This window comes from Melozone crissalis, unplaced genomic scaffold (genome assembly GCF_028551555.1).
Source record: "Melozone crissalis strain CALT ecotype California unplaced genomic scaffold, PUWL_Pcris_2 ptg000077l_1, whole genome shotgun sequence".
Taxonomy (NCBI): domain Eukaryota; kingdom Metazoa; phylum Chordata; class Aves; order Passeriformes; family Passerellidae; genus Melozone; species Melozone crissalis.
Window position 1 is genome coordinate 1836817 of NW_026535854.1, and position 13656 is coordinate 1850472.

General features: G+C 52.6%; 1 non-coding gene across 1 annotated transcript; it reads left to right on the forward strand.

Annotated features, from left to right (window-relative positions):
* The first annotated feature begins 11156 nt into the window (after positions 1–11156).
* Positions 11157–11360, forward strand: LOC128946200 (small nucleolar RNA SNORA74). Its single transcript, XR_008483947.1, has one exon. It is a non-coding gene; the product is annotated as a small nucleolar RNA SNORA74 (small nucleolar RNA).
* The last annotated feature ends 2296 nt before the right edge of the window (positions 11361–13656 follow it).

A 13656-nucleotide genomic window follows, 5' to 3' on the forward strand; every position in this document is an offset into this window, starting at 1 on the left:
TGAATCGCGGGCAGCGTTGGTGGGAGGCAGCAGGAATCCCTCAGCTGCCTCTGCCTGCAGCTGCTCCTGGGCTTCCTTAGTGCCCAGGGCTTTAACAGGCACTGAGCCCCTGTCCCAATCCCACAGCATTGCTCTGTCCTGGACAGCAGTGGAACAGGGCAGCTGCTTTTCATGGAATTGATCCCTCCTGGGAAAACCCCCTCCTTTAAGGAATCCAGATCTTCTTCCTGGAATTGATCCCTCCTGGTTAAACCCCTTCCTTTAAGCAATCCAAGTTTTCTTTGTGGAATTGATCCCTCCTTGTTAAACCCCTTCCTTTGAGCAATCCAGATTTTCTTCATGGAGTTGATCCTTCCTGGTTAAACCCCTTCCTTTAAGCAATCCAAGTTTTCTTTGTGGAATTGATCCCTCCTGGTTAAACCCCTTCATTTAAGGAATCCAGATTTTCTTCATGGAGTTGGTGCTTCCTGGCTAAACCCCTTCCTTTAAGCAATCCAAGTTTTCTTTGTGGAATTGATCCCTCCTTGTTAAACCCCTTCCTTTGAGCAATCCAGATTTTCTTCATGGAGTTGATCCTTCCTGGTTAAACCCCTTCCTTTAAGCAATCCAGATTTTCTTCATGGAGTTGGTGCTTCCTGGCTAAACCCCTTCCTTTAAGGAATCCAGATGTTCCTCTGGCAAAGGTGTGTGAGTTTGCTCCCAGGACTGCCATATGCTCGTCTGGAGCCACCAGGCTCCTCTCCTCTCAAGGCTGTTTGGCTTCTCCAGTGACTCAGTTGTGGCAATGTGTCCCAAATTTGGTCACAACAGCTAAACACTCCCAGATACATAACTGGACATTTAAGTCCACAAGCAAAATTAAGTCCCAGGGTGCCAATGCTGTGAAGCCTCACAGTGCTGCCCTTGACAGGTAACTTAGTTTTTGGTGATGGGCTCATACTAAAAGTACCTGCAAGTAGTTTTGGTTGGGGGAAGACCCAGAGACAAGGCCCACAGCAAGGCACAGGCATCCAGAGGGTTCAGTTGCCCTTTTCTCTCTGCAAGGATGCCAGGATGAGCATGAGAGGTGTCTCTTCTGGGTACAAAGCAAACTCCACAGGCTACAGGAGACTCTTGAAGTCACATTTCCAGGTGGCAGGTCCAGGCTTTGCACTTGCACCAAAACAGATGGATTTGTGGCCAGACAAGCCACTGCATAGAGTCCTACCAGGATTTTTAAGTGAAACACTTTTCCCCTTCAGCCTTTCCTTCCCCTGAACCTTTTTTGTGTGCTGTAGCAAAATATGAGATGGAATTTGGGCTCCAGTGGGTGTAATTGCTGAACAGCCTGCCCTGGCCAGCCTCACCGCTGCCAGAGCGCTGCCCACAGCCACTTTCCTGCTGACACAATGAAATGCATTTTTACAGCCCAAGACATGAGTCATGACCCAGCCTGAGTTCAGAGCAGAGCATTTTTTAGGTACTTGTGACTCCAAAGAGGCTGGAGGGGAACCCTGGGCTTGAGATAGGATAGCATCATAACAGCAGAGTTTCCCCAGTCACTTTTCAAAATGCTTTTTCTCACCCATTTTGTGTGCTGGGACGTGAAGACTATTGTAGGACCTGTTCTGCCATGCCAGCATCAGCCTCTCTGAATTGCTGTGAGGATCAGATGAGTCCATCTTGCAGTCTCTTATCACCAGCAGCACAAATCCTATTTCATTCACTGCCAAAAAAAGAGACTCATCCAAAGGCGTTTGCCATCAGTCCCTCGGGGGCTCTGGAGCCATAAGTGGGATGCAATGAGCCCGGGGCCATCCCTGCTCTAGAAGGGCTCTGCCAGCGGGGATGCAGCTCAGGGTTCGCGGGTGAGCTGCTGCCCATGCAGCCCTGGCACAGCTCGGGGTCAGGCCCGCCGGGTGACAGCCCCTGACAGTCCCTGTGCCATGTCCCCAGGACAGCTCTGTCCTGGCACTAAGGGCTCAGTGCCCGCTGGGTGACAGCTCCTGATGGTCCCTGTGCTATGTCCCCCAGGACAGCTCTGTCCTGGCACAGCTCAGGCTCAGCACCCACCAGGTGACAGCCCCCGAGGGTCCCTGTGCCGTGTCCCCAGGACAGCTCTGTCCCCGTGGGAGCTGTGCCAGGGTGAGAGGGGCGATGCCGGGGGGCTGCCGCCTTTCACCCCCGTTATTAACGGCACCGCTCGGCACCGACGGGTTCTTCACAGCATGCCGGGCCCCCGGGCTGCCCTCGCTCGCTCCCGCCTGGTTAAATTTGGATTAAATCAGCGAAGCCAACACAGTGATCAATTCCCAGTGCTCTCCTCTGGAGCCGGGCACAAATGAGGGGAAAGCAGGGAGGAGAATAAAGCCCGGAGTGAGGGCACAGGGACCTGCAGGTACAGGAGGGATGTGAATGGAAACTCAAGTTTTCAGTGCCACCAGCTCAGCTGTGACTAGGCAGGCACAGCGACCCTAGGGACGCTTTTCTAGAAGCCATCATGCCAGATGATCTGGGCAGGGGCCTTTATGGGTGCTCAAGCCAGGATTTAGGTGAAAAATTGGCCAGCACAGAGGGCCATGCAGGCAGCAAGGGGACAGTTCAATCCCCTGCCTCCTCCCCATGGAACAGAGCCCGGTCACAGACACACAGTCCTGGTTATCCCCCAGCAAAGTCAGACTCCCTTGGCCTGGAGCAGTCACTCCCTCCCAGGGCTGAAGGTTTCAGATCACTGGACAGCTGTGGGCAGCACCATCCCTGCCTCTCTGGCTGCCTCCCCCAGGAGCCACATCCTGGCTGCCACCCCCTTGTCACTGCATTTGAAGCACGTCCACATCACAGCACACACGGGCTCAGGAGCAAGGCCAGGGACAATTAATAAAACGCCTCCCCTAAGGTGGAAATGAGACCACCCATCTCAGCAGTGTCACACCACTAAAGGAGAGGGGATGGTTATGAGCCATTATTCCCTGCACAAATGGGCTTTAAATCATCATCCATCACCAGCACCCAGCACTGGATGTTCCAAAGGTGTCCAGCAAAGCCTTTGTGGCTCCTTTCCACCGTGGCATGGGTGACCACAGTGCCCATCACCTGGAGATCCTCACGGAGCCTCCACACCCACAGTCTGCTGCTGCTCTGGGAAGAAATCAGCCCTGCCAAACATCAGCAAGACCAAATGTGCTGCTTTGGGGTCTCAGGTCTATCTCCCTGGGGTGGGATCATAGGAGGGCAGGGTTCCTCAGCTGCCCCACTCTTCCTGGCCTGGCAGGGGAATGGGGTTGTTATGGAGCAGCAGTGCAGGAATTGAAAGCCTTTTTCCTTCTGGAAGCCCTTGAGGCTGCCAGTCTCAGCTGAGCCGCCGCTTGCCAACAGTTTTTCATTTCTTCTCTGTTTCATCTAAACTTTCCATTGGGTTCCTCATCCATCTGAGCTGCAATGATAAATATGGAAATAAAGAGGCATTTACAGCCCCTCTCTTGGGCTGATTCTGTGTATAAACAAGCTGTGCTCACAGCATCCTCCTCTCCACAGTGCTGATTCAGGAGCAGCAGGGTCTGCCCAGGACTCAGTGGGCACAAGGATTTGGGGGAAATCCCTGGGTCACTGTGGGGAGAAAACTGCAGCAAAAGGAATGGGGCAAGCAAGGCCCACAGGGACTTCTGTAAAGGACTAGAAGGGAAAGAACAACAGCTGAAGAGCTGGATGTGCAAAGTATGAAGAAAGGCTTTAATTTGCACAGAATCTCTTAATCCATTAATCACAGGGACATTTGTGTATGAAAACCTCCCTCTCATTTAATACTATCTCAGGTTTTTCCAAGAAGGTAATAAGTGTTTGGCAGGGGAGTGGGAGGGGCGAGGTGGGACAGGCAAAGGCCATGGGCTTGTTTCCAGGGAGAGATCAGCCATTAACAGCATGGAGCCAGCCCAGGGATGAGCAGCCATGAAAAGCACTGGACATGGCAGTCCAGGAGTGACAGCGGCACTGGGGACACCAGTCCCCTGAAAGAGGATGTCCCAGTGCCTCTTGGCTCTCTGGAGGTTGCCTGCAAAGGCTGGACAAACTTGCCTCGGTGCCTGGAATAGAGGGTTTGGGGGTTTAAGAGCAGACTCTGACATCTTCCCTTCCCCTCCACCACAGTCATTTCCTCTTCATTCGCTGCTCCAGTGTTCCTTTCCTCGCCCTACAGAGCTGGATTGTGAGGATCATCCTGGAGGCAGGGGGAAGCTCTGGCAGCATAGCATGGACTGATCCATCCCCTGATCTTCACCTGATGCTTCTCTCAGGTTTAACCTGTTCTGCTTTAATCCCACATTCTTTCTCAGCAAATCCAGCCTTGCACCAGACCAGCCAAAGTCCCCTTGTGTCCCATGATGGTCCCACAGACCTCAGAATTCCCTGTCAGCCAGTGGGTAAACATATTATCTACAAACCCAGCTGCCTTCCTGGAGCTGTTACCTGTGTTCCTCAAGGGAGGAAAACAGGAAAAATTAGTATGCGGCTTCTTCCTCGAGAAATCAATGCGATCTCAACTCACTGTGAAGTTCCCTGACTGTTAGAGATGCTGCACTGGTAAAATCTAACCCTCAGAGGAGAAAGGGTGGGAAAAAAAGAAAGAAAAATAAATTCCAGTGACTAGACAAGTCTAAAATGTTGCAGAAGGCTAAACTGCCAGGGCTGGGGCTTGTTTGGAAGTCCCAGAGTGGAGAGGGCTGTGCAGTCCAGCTGTTTATCACCCCACCAAGAATCAGCTGTAATTGTTAATTCTAATTAGAACTGTTGGGTAAAAATGTAATCAAGAGTTTCCATTAGGAAAAAAAAATATTTCATCTAAATTAAAAATTTTGTTTTTTGAGAAAGGGGGTAAACGTTGAAAATTTTGTAACAACTAATTTCAGCATTTTCAAGATGAAAAGGGATGTGTTTTTGCTGTGAAATGCATCATCAATTCAAATTGTTTTACAGTCTGAAGAGCAAAAAATAGTTTTCAAATCAAAGCAAAAATGGTATTTTTAGGCATTTTCTTTAAAAAAGCCTATCTGGAGGTTTCTGTCCTAATTAAGAATGATTATTGGTTTTCTTTTTTTCTTAATGGAATAAGCTGTTCCTAGTTAGCTCTGCTCTAAAACATTGGGTTGATGTTGATGTGCCCACCCATCTGCCCCAGCACCTGACCCCAGGGCTGTGCTCACACCACCCCACTCTGCATGTCAGCACTGCCTGAAATCCCTGGGATTTGAGTCAGGCTTTATAAAACTCACAGAACTAAAGCAAATTCCTTTCTGCCAGGAGACCTGGTGGGGCACTGGAAGGACACAGGTATGTTTGGTGGGCCTTGTGCAGGTCTCAATTCCTGAGGCAGGCTGATTGTGGTGCCCACACTCGAGCAAGGCAGCTGCAACCCCCCCCTTGTACGTTTGACCCTGTGGCTGATGCCATGGAATTGCCACAGATCCCAGCAGGGGTTTGCATCCTGGGGGATCCTCTCCACACGATTAGCAGATCACCTTTATCACACTGAGACAGTGGCTTGGGATCTGGTAGATGAATAGCAGAGCTTGTGGTTTGTGATCTGTCCTCTGGCTAGGAGCACTGAAGGAGAGGACAGAAAAGATGGGGGTTAAATAGGAGCTGGGAGCAGAAGGGGACACCAGGGAAGGAGACTGGGCCAAGGAGAAGCCCAGAAGGACGAGAGCAGGGTGGAAGAGGAAGGGAGCAAAGCTCAAGGGCTCTGCCAGAGATGAAATGGAAAAAGGAATTGCTGTGCAGCAGTTTCAGCCCAGAACAGAGGGAACTGCACGGGCTCCTCGAGCTGCCCGAGGGCATTTTGAACAACAAAACCAGCAAGCTCTGACAGGGCCAGGAGACCCAGGCAAGAGTGAATGGACAGAGGGGCTGCAGGGTCCCACAGGCAGGGTCCCACAGGCAGGACACACTCCTGCCCAGCCACATCCAGAGTGGCACTGCCCTTGCTGCTGCTGCACCACCCCTCTGGCAGCCTGATCGGGGTTATGTCACCTTTCCTGACTGCTCTTTCCCCCGATCAAGTGAGGTTGCTGCTCCAGCTCCCTGCAAGGAGCAGCCGGAGCAGCCTTTCCTGAGCTGCCCAGAGGGACACAGCCAGCCCCAGCCTCCGAGGCAGCTAAGCAGCAGATCCTGCCCCACTGCCACCCCCGGGGAGCTGTGCTGGCAGAGCTGGCACCCAGGACATGGCACCAAGCCCCGGTGGGAGGCTGCAGGCCCTTGGCCAGGGAAGGAGATGGTTGGATCATGGGTTCTTCCTGCAGGGAGCAACTGGTGGGTGAAGCCTGGAGCACCCACTCACACGTGGGAGCAGACACAGGGGATAACACACTGCACCAGTGCTTTATGCACCTAACTCAAAATAAGCTTTCTTTTTAAAAAACATATCTAAGAATGATTTTTCTCTCTCTTGTTTTTTTGTTATTATTTTGAAGCTATAAATTATTGAAAAAAATTATTCTCACTACTCTCCCAAATCGTTCTCAGGCAAAGAAAAGCAGCTCTACCTTCAACACTGCTTTGTAACAAAATGAGTCAGATTCATTTTGCTCATGATTTGCCCTTGGCTCCCTTTGTCCATGTCTTAAACTACATCCTGGCTCGGTCTCATTAGCAGCGTGTCCTCGGAGGCAGAGGAGGCCCTGCAAGAGCCCGAGGTATTGCAGGTGAAGATTAAAGTGCTCTGCATGACATTCACTGTCAAAGCTGTAACTGGCTTAAATCAGTGCAATTAGATGGATCAGAGGTTACACAGTAGCGGCAGCAGTGTTTCAGTGCAGCTGATTAAAACACAGCCCTGGCGTTAAAGGATGTGATTAAAAGGCAGTGTCAGGGCTGAGGCCTGGCAGAAGAGCTCAGCAGGCAGGGTTAAATCCACAGCTTCTTCTGAGGCTGGACACCCCAGGGCCTGGAAAAGATCTCCAAGTATCAGCTGAGCCAGCTCAGCTTTTAGGTCTGGAATGCCATCTTGTGATGGCAGTGGGGAAGTGGAAATGGCCCCTCTGTGGAGGCAGAGGAGATGATGGAATTACAGAATGGGTTGGGTCAGAAGAGACCATAAAAATAATTTTATTCCTCTCCCTGCCATGGCAGGGACACCTCCCACTGTCCCAGGCTGCTCCCAGCCCCAATGTCCAGCCTGGCCATGGGCACTGCCAGGGATCCAGGGGCAGCCACAGCTGCTCTGGGCACCCTGCCAGGGCCTGTCCACCCTCACAGGGAACAATTCCTGATTCCCAATATCCCATCCATCCCTGCCCTCTGGCAGTGGGAGCCATTCCCTGTGTCCTGTCCCTCCATCCCTTGTCCCCAGTCCCTCCCCAGCCTCCTGGAGCCCCTTTAGGCCCTGGAAGGGGCTCTGAGCTCTCCCTGGAGCCTTCTTTTGTCCAGGTGAGCACCCCCAGCTCTCCCAGCCTGGCTCCATGGCAGAGGGGCTCCAATCCTGGGAGCATCTCCATGGCCTCTCTGGACTTGCTCCAACAGCTCCAGGTCCTTCTGATGCTGGAGCAGCTCTGCAAGGGTATCTCACAAGGGCAGAATAGAGGGGGACCATCCCTCCCTCACCTGCTGCCCACTCCTTTATGGGTGCAGCCCAGCACAGGGGAGTTTCTGGGCTGCCACTGTGGGCTCATGTCCAGCTTTTCATCCATTATATCCTCCAAGCCCTTCTTTGCTGGTCAATGAGCTCTTCTCCCAGTCTGTGCTCATGTGTGGGGTAACCCTGACCTGGGTGCAGCACCTCAAAGAGGAAAAGGCACCATCGAGGCCATGGCTGCCCTGCCTTCTGCTGTGTGGGAGCCAAGCAAGGCTGGTGTCACTCACAGGGCAGTGCAAGCACCAACACCCATGAGGTGTCATCATCACAGGCCCCAGCCATGACAGACACCAGGGGGATAAAAGTTCTTCTCACCAAAGCCTGAACATGCTTGGCTGTGGGGCTGGAGGTGACCACCATGGTAAATGATGATGTACATCCACAGATCTTTTCTTCCATAGGTTTACTGAATTTTCTTCCTCTTCCCATGGTACTACTCTGTCTTTTTCTCCAGTGACTGACAGTGTGGCCAAATGGTGTTGAGCCAAAATCTGATTGGTACAGAAGGATCACAGTACCAGCCCTGCAGTGCCAGAGCTGAGCAGTGACGGGGGGCAGGCAGTGAGCCCTGGGCACGGGTGTGTTCAGGGCTGAGGTGACAGTAAAGGATCTCTCTTGCTGCCACAGGAGCTGCAGACATCAGCTACATGGGGGATGTCCCACCCCAGGCTTGGAGCACATGTCTTTTGAAGCACTACAGCTCCATGCCAGTGCAGATCTCTTGAGTGGATGCACTGTGCCAGCAGACAGTGCTCATGTCCTGGTTTAACCCATGCTGCTAATTTATGGGAGCAAAATCACTCAGATGTGATTCCTCCTTTATGCTGCAACTGAACATTCACTCGACAGAGGTTACCCAGGCTTCTGGAGCCAGTTGAGTTGCTTTGAACACAAGCTGCAGGGCTGTGCTGGGATGCAGAGAGCTCAGGGGAGGCTGTGTCTAGACTAGAGGAACTCTCCAGGAGGCTTGCTGGGCTTTTGTTTTGTAGTAACTCATATCTCTAATCTGGCTTGGAACAAAGCATCTCAGTCCTTTCAGGCCTTGCCACGACACTTGCAGGAGAAAAGGAGGCTCTGTTTAGTGGTCAGCAAGCCAAGATGAACAACGGGGACTGGCTGCAGCTATTGCAGAGAGCACATTCCTGTGACAGAAAAGGGCTTCACCCCCATGGCAGAGCTGCTCTGCTGTGTTTCATCTGGTTTGATGCTTTTCACCCAAAGTTCACAAATGATGTGCAGGCCTTTGTTTGAGCCCCCCTCCAAGGCTAGCAAGCAGAGAAAAAGCTGTGCACACAGAGGGAGTCTGTACTGGGAAGTGAGAGACTAGTCCTGGCACTGAGAGTTTCTGAGTTCTGGTATTTGGCATTCAGGAAGCTTTTGAAGTATCTCCCCAGTCCTGCTGAAAATGTCTTATTAAAGAGACAAAGCATATTAATTTGGGCCCCATGCTGGGCTAATGAATTAAACAGTTCTAAACTGAAGCTGTGGCTTAGGGTCTTGGCAGAGTCATCATCCATGCCTGTGTGGGCACGTGCCCTTGGCCATGGGCAGCGAGACCCCCAGGAACAAGAGCATGAAGTGTTCTGTGTCTGCTCTTACCTGTCTCTCCCCCAGACAGGTTTTGCTGTGCTGCACTGGGCATAGCTGGGAAACCTGTTCCTCACCAGGTTCATCAGTGACAGGGGAAGCACCGAGCTCCTTCTGCTCAGCACTAGCCTCTGTCCCTGCACACAGCAGTGTCCTGGGCACAACGAGCCCAGAGCTTCCCAGGACAAGGCAGGATCAGGCTGAGCTGGAGAGGAGCACCCCACATCCAGGAAGAATAGCTGCCTGCTTGGGCTGAAAATAGACCATGAAACATTTGAAGAAGACAGAGCTGGAGTGGATGATTGCCTGAGGCAAGGCGCAGCTCCAGCTGAGTTCACTGCTGAGCTCTGAGAGCATAAGCACATGAGGAGCATGGGGGACGGATGCCAGGCTTTCTGGAAAGGCCTTCAAGTGTCGCAATGGAGCACAAAGCCCAGAGAAAAACTTCCTTTGAATGGATCCCCAGCGAGGGAGTTACAGTTACACTGCTGTGCCCAGACATGGATACACAGAGCACTGGGCTGATGTTACAGCATCCAGTGGAGGTCAGGGAAAGTGTGGAATTGTGCTTCTCCCAGCAAGGCACTTGGCAGCACCACAGCTTTTTCTCTGCTTATTTCAGGGCTGGATTTTTGTTGCTGGCAGCTGTTTCTGAGCTGACACTTCTACCTCCTGTGCCCGAAGTGGAACACATCAGGGGCAAGCAGAGGCAGCTCACCAGCCCTCTGCTTCCCATGAGCCGGTGCTTGAGTTCAGTTCTCCCAGCTCCACAGATCGTGTTCCTGCTCCGGCTCTGTCAGGGATGCTGGAAGTGTCCAAGGCCAGGTCGGACAGGGACTGGAGCAACCTGGGACAGTGGAAGGTGTACCTGCCCATGGCAGGGAGTGGGACGAGACGATCTCAAAGTCCCTCCCGGTGCCTGATTACCGAGGGTTTTTCCCCGCCCCAGGGGTAGCGGCCGAAGCGAGCGGGGCGGTGTCTGTGGAATCACCTGGGCAACGTGGCCAAGCCCGCCTCTTTTCTGCCCCCGCCGCCGTGTGGAGATGAAGCGGTTCTGGGGGGCTGGGCTTCTTCAGCTCACCGCCATGAGGGCCAGGAGCGGCTCTGGCGGGCCGAGCTCCCTCGCCATGAGGGCAGGGAGTGGCTCTGGCGGGCCGAGCTCCCTCGCCATGAGGGCCAGGAGCAGCTCTGGCGGGCCGAGCTCCCTCGCCATGAGGGGCCACCGCCGCCATGAGGTGAGGGGGGGGGAGGGTACAGGGCACGGGTGGCGGCGGCAGCGGGGCTGGAGACCGGGGCTCCAGGGCAGGAAGGCGCCACCTGAAATACTCACTGTCTCCTATTTAGCTGTTCGGCCGGGGGACTGGGGATGTTGCTCGGCTGTGCGGTTCAGCATTAATTCCTCAACCTTTCACTCGGTGTGCTGGCTTTTGTCCTCTGCCACAAGCCAGGCCGTTGCTGTTTAGCTTTGTGAATACAGATGGAACTAATGGCTTATTTGTGATGTTTCTGCTGTCCTCTCTTTAGGCCTTCAGCCGATGACCGATGGCGGTGACCCGCCCGCAGGAGCAGCTCTGAGGTGCCCCGGCCCCGTCGCGTGTGGAACCCTGAGCTGAGCTGTGCTGGGACAGCCGGGGAGGCGCTCCGGGAGGGCACTGGAGCCTGCGAGAGCAGATGTGAAGGGATAACCTGCCCGTGGGACACAGCAAGAGCTCTGGAGCCACATGGGTGAGGTGTGACCGTGAGCCAGCCTGGGAAAATGGGCAAAAATGTTTTGCTGTCTAAAAGGCCTCTGCTGGCTCCTGTGCTAGCCTCAGGTCCTCAGGGTGGAAATAACGTGGTTTTTCCAGAAATAAGTTTAGCTTATCTATTCCTCTTGCTGGATGAAGCCTTGATGAGAGTAGGTGTCATCAGAAAAGTGCCTCCACGTTTTTTCTGCCCTGTAAACCCCCCAGTTTTGGGGTTTTTGTCTCCCAGCAGTAGTCAGCTGCCCGTGGCTGCTCAGTGCCTGTGCCAGTGTTATGCTGCTGGGAGAGAAAGGTGCTGCTGAGCTTTCCTGGCACCAGCGAGGCCGTCCTTGTGCTCAGTGGTGCCAGGTTTTGGCAGCACTCTGCATGCCTGAGAGTGGAGTAACTCCTGCCCGTGGAGACAGGTGACTAGACTGTATGTGTTCATGCAGCAACAGGCAGCTTTATTGAGATCTAACTTCCTTATATAGATAAGAAGGCCCATGAAGGTAATCCTCATTGGCTGAGCCAGTTACTACTCAGCTAACCAGCCAATAGCAGCCTGAGTCTCCAATGGCCTGGGTCTGCTCTTACTGGTCGAATTACATAAGCAAGGTAATTATATAATAAATCACTTATGAAGTTGGAATTATTTATACTGTGTGGCCTACAGGCCAGATGTAGAGCATCACAGAGGAATAGCTCATAAATATGGAACTTGTGTGTGTCATAAAACCTCTATAGCTCATAAATATGGAACTTGTGTGTGTCATAAAACCTCTGTTCGCATGATGTTTGGGGCACTCGAATGGAGGAAGGATTCTCCAAGTGATCAGTGCTGCAATAAAAATGAATGCTTTTTGATACTCAAACTGTGTTAGAAAGTTTCTTTTTGGGTGATTTCAGTGTCAGTTCCACAAGGCCCTGTAGTTTCACAGTGGCCCCTTGGTTCTAAAGTGTCGCGATGGCCTCAGTCCCACAAGGCCCCACAATGTCCAAAGAGTCCCCTTAATTCCATGGGGCCCTGAAGAGCTACAATGGCCCCTTGGCTCCATGAGGCCCTGCAGTGCCACCCTGGGGCAGGAGGCCAGGAGGAACTCATTCCCCACACGCTGCAGCTCCCTGGGCCGGCTGGCACCAACACCTTCTCCCAGGCCAGCACTGCCTGGCACAGCCAGGGCTGAGCCACACTGCAGCTCCCTGCAAACCACGGCAGGGGCTGCGAGGCCAAAACCCGAGTCACAGACAGTTTGTCACTCTTCCTGTCTGTGTCTGACCAAGAAATGTCCCATTGTGGGGTCCCCTTTCCTGCAGTCACTGCAGCACTGGGACCATCCCTAGAGCTCTGAGCGAGAGAAATGGCCAGCGCTGCACCTCTGCAGTGACTCAGGGATGGTGGGAAATGCTCTCTGGGGTGGCTGGAACCATGGAAAAAGGACAGTTGGGAGCACAGAGGGAAACCCAGCTGGGCTGCTGGACTGGGGCAAGACATCTCTGTCTGGGGGAGAAGTTGGCTGTGAAACTCCCTCCTGTGGATGCTCACGTGCCCAAGAGTTGGGCACTGAAGAGCATCACAACAACAGACAGCAGGATGGGGCGGCCAGGATTAAAGTGCCTCAGGGGGGTCTGGACTGGCCACACAAGGGTGAACCCTGGACACCATCTCCAGGTTATCCCTGACTGTGAAACATGGGCTGAGCTCAATCAGGGCCAGGCCAGGCAAAGCCCCTGTGGTGTGGGGGGGCAATGGTGGGAATATAAATCTGGGGCGACACGTAGTCTTGGTAGTAGGTGTAGTAAATTGGGAGCACCATTCCTAAACCACAACAGCCCTGTCAGAACCAGGCCTGTCCCTGCACTGCCCCTGCTCTGCTGCCCCACAGCTGCTGGATCAGGAAGGGCAGAGCCATGGGGGAGGAAAATGCACAAGGACTCCTCCTGGGAGCGACCTTCCATCCTGATACTCAGAAACCCCCATCCTCAGCTGGGAGGTCACCATCAGAGTCTCTGCCAATATCCCACTTGGTGAATCTTTCACACTGAGATTTTGGTCCTTCCTTTCAGTTTCTTTACTTTTGGGGCTTTTAATGATTCCTCCATAAACATGGCAATTCATGTCCCTAATATGGTAATTCTTTCCTTTTTATGAAAGTGTTGGGAATTAGGCCACATTAAAATGCTAGCAGGGTGAGCGTAGGTATTTGCAGCCCTGTGGAGAAGCAGTTGGGATATAAGAACCAAAGAAATGTAAAATGGTTTGAGTTAGAAGAGACTGAAAAGAGTCTCTGGTAAAACTCCCATTACCCAGGAACACCGTCACTCGTTCAGGTTGTACAAAGCCCCCGACCTTAAACACATCCAGGGATGGGGTTTCAATTCTGAGGGCAGCCTATGCCAATGTCCTGCCACCATCATCAAAAAATATTTCATCCTTACAGAAAATCTAAATCTGCTCTCAGTCACTTAAAAGATACAGTGTATTATTCTGTATTATATTCCCCAATACAATCTTGGGCAAAAATGTACTCAGCCATTCCTGGATTTAAATCACATCTCCAGGGCTGAGCACCTTTGAGAAGGCCCAGAGATCTCCCAGGATGGGATTTGGAGGCCCCAAGAACATGATCACTGTATGGGAACTGGAAGTCCTGGGTACAGTGGAGACTGAGGGCAGAACAAGAACAGCCTGTGAGGATGACAAAGGTGGATTCAAATATATTGGACTTCTTCTTCATAGTGGAAATG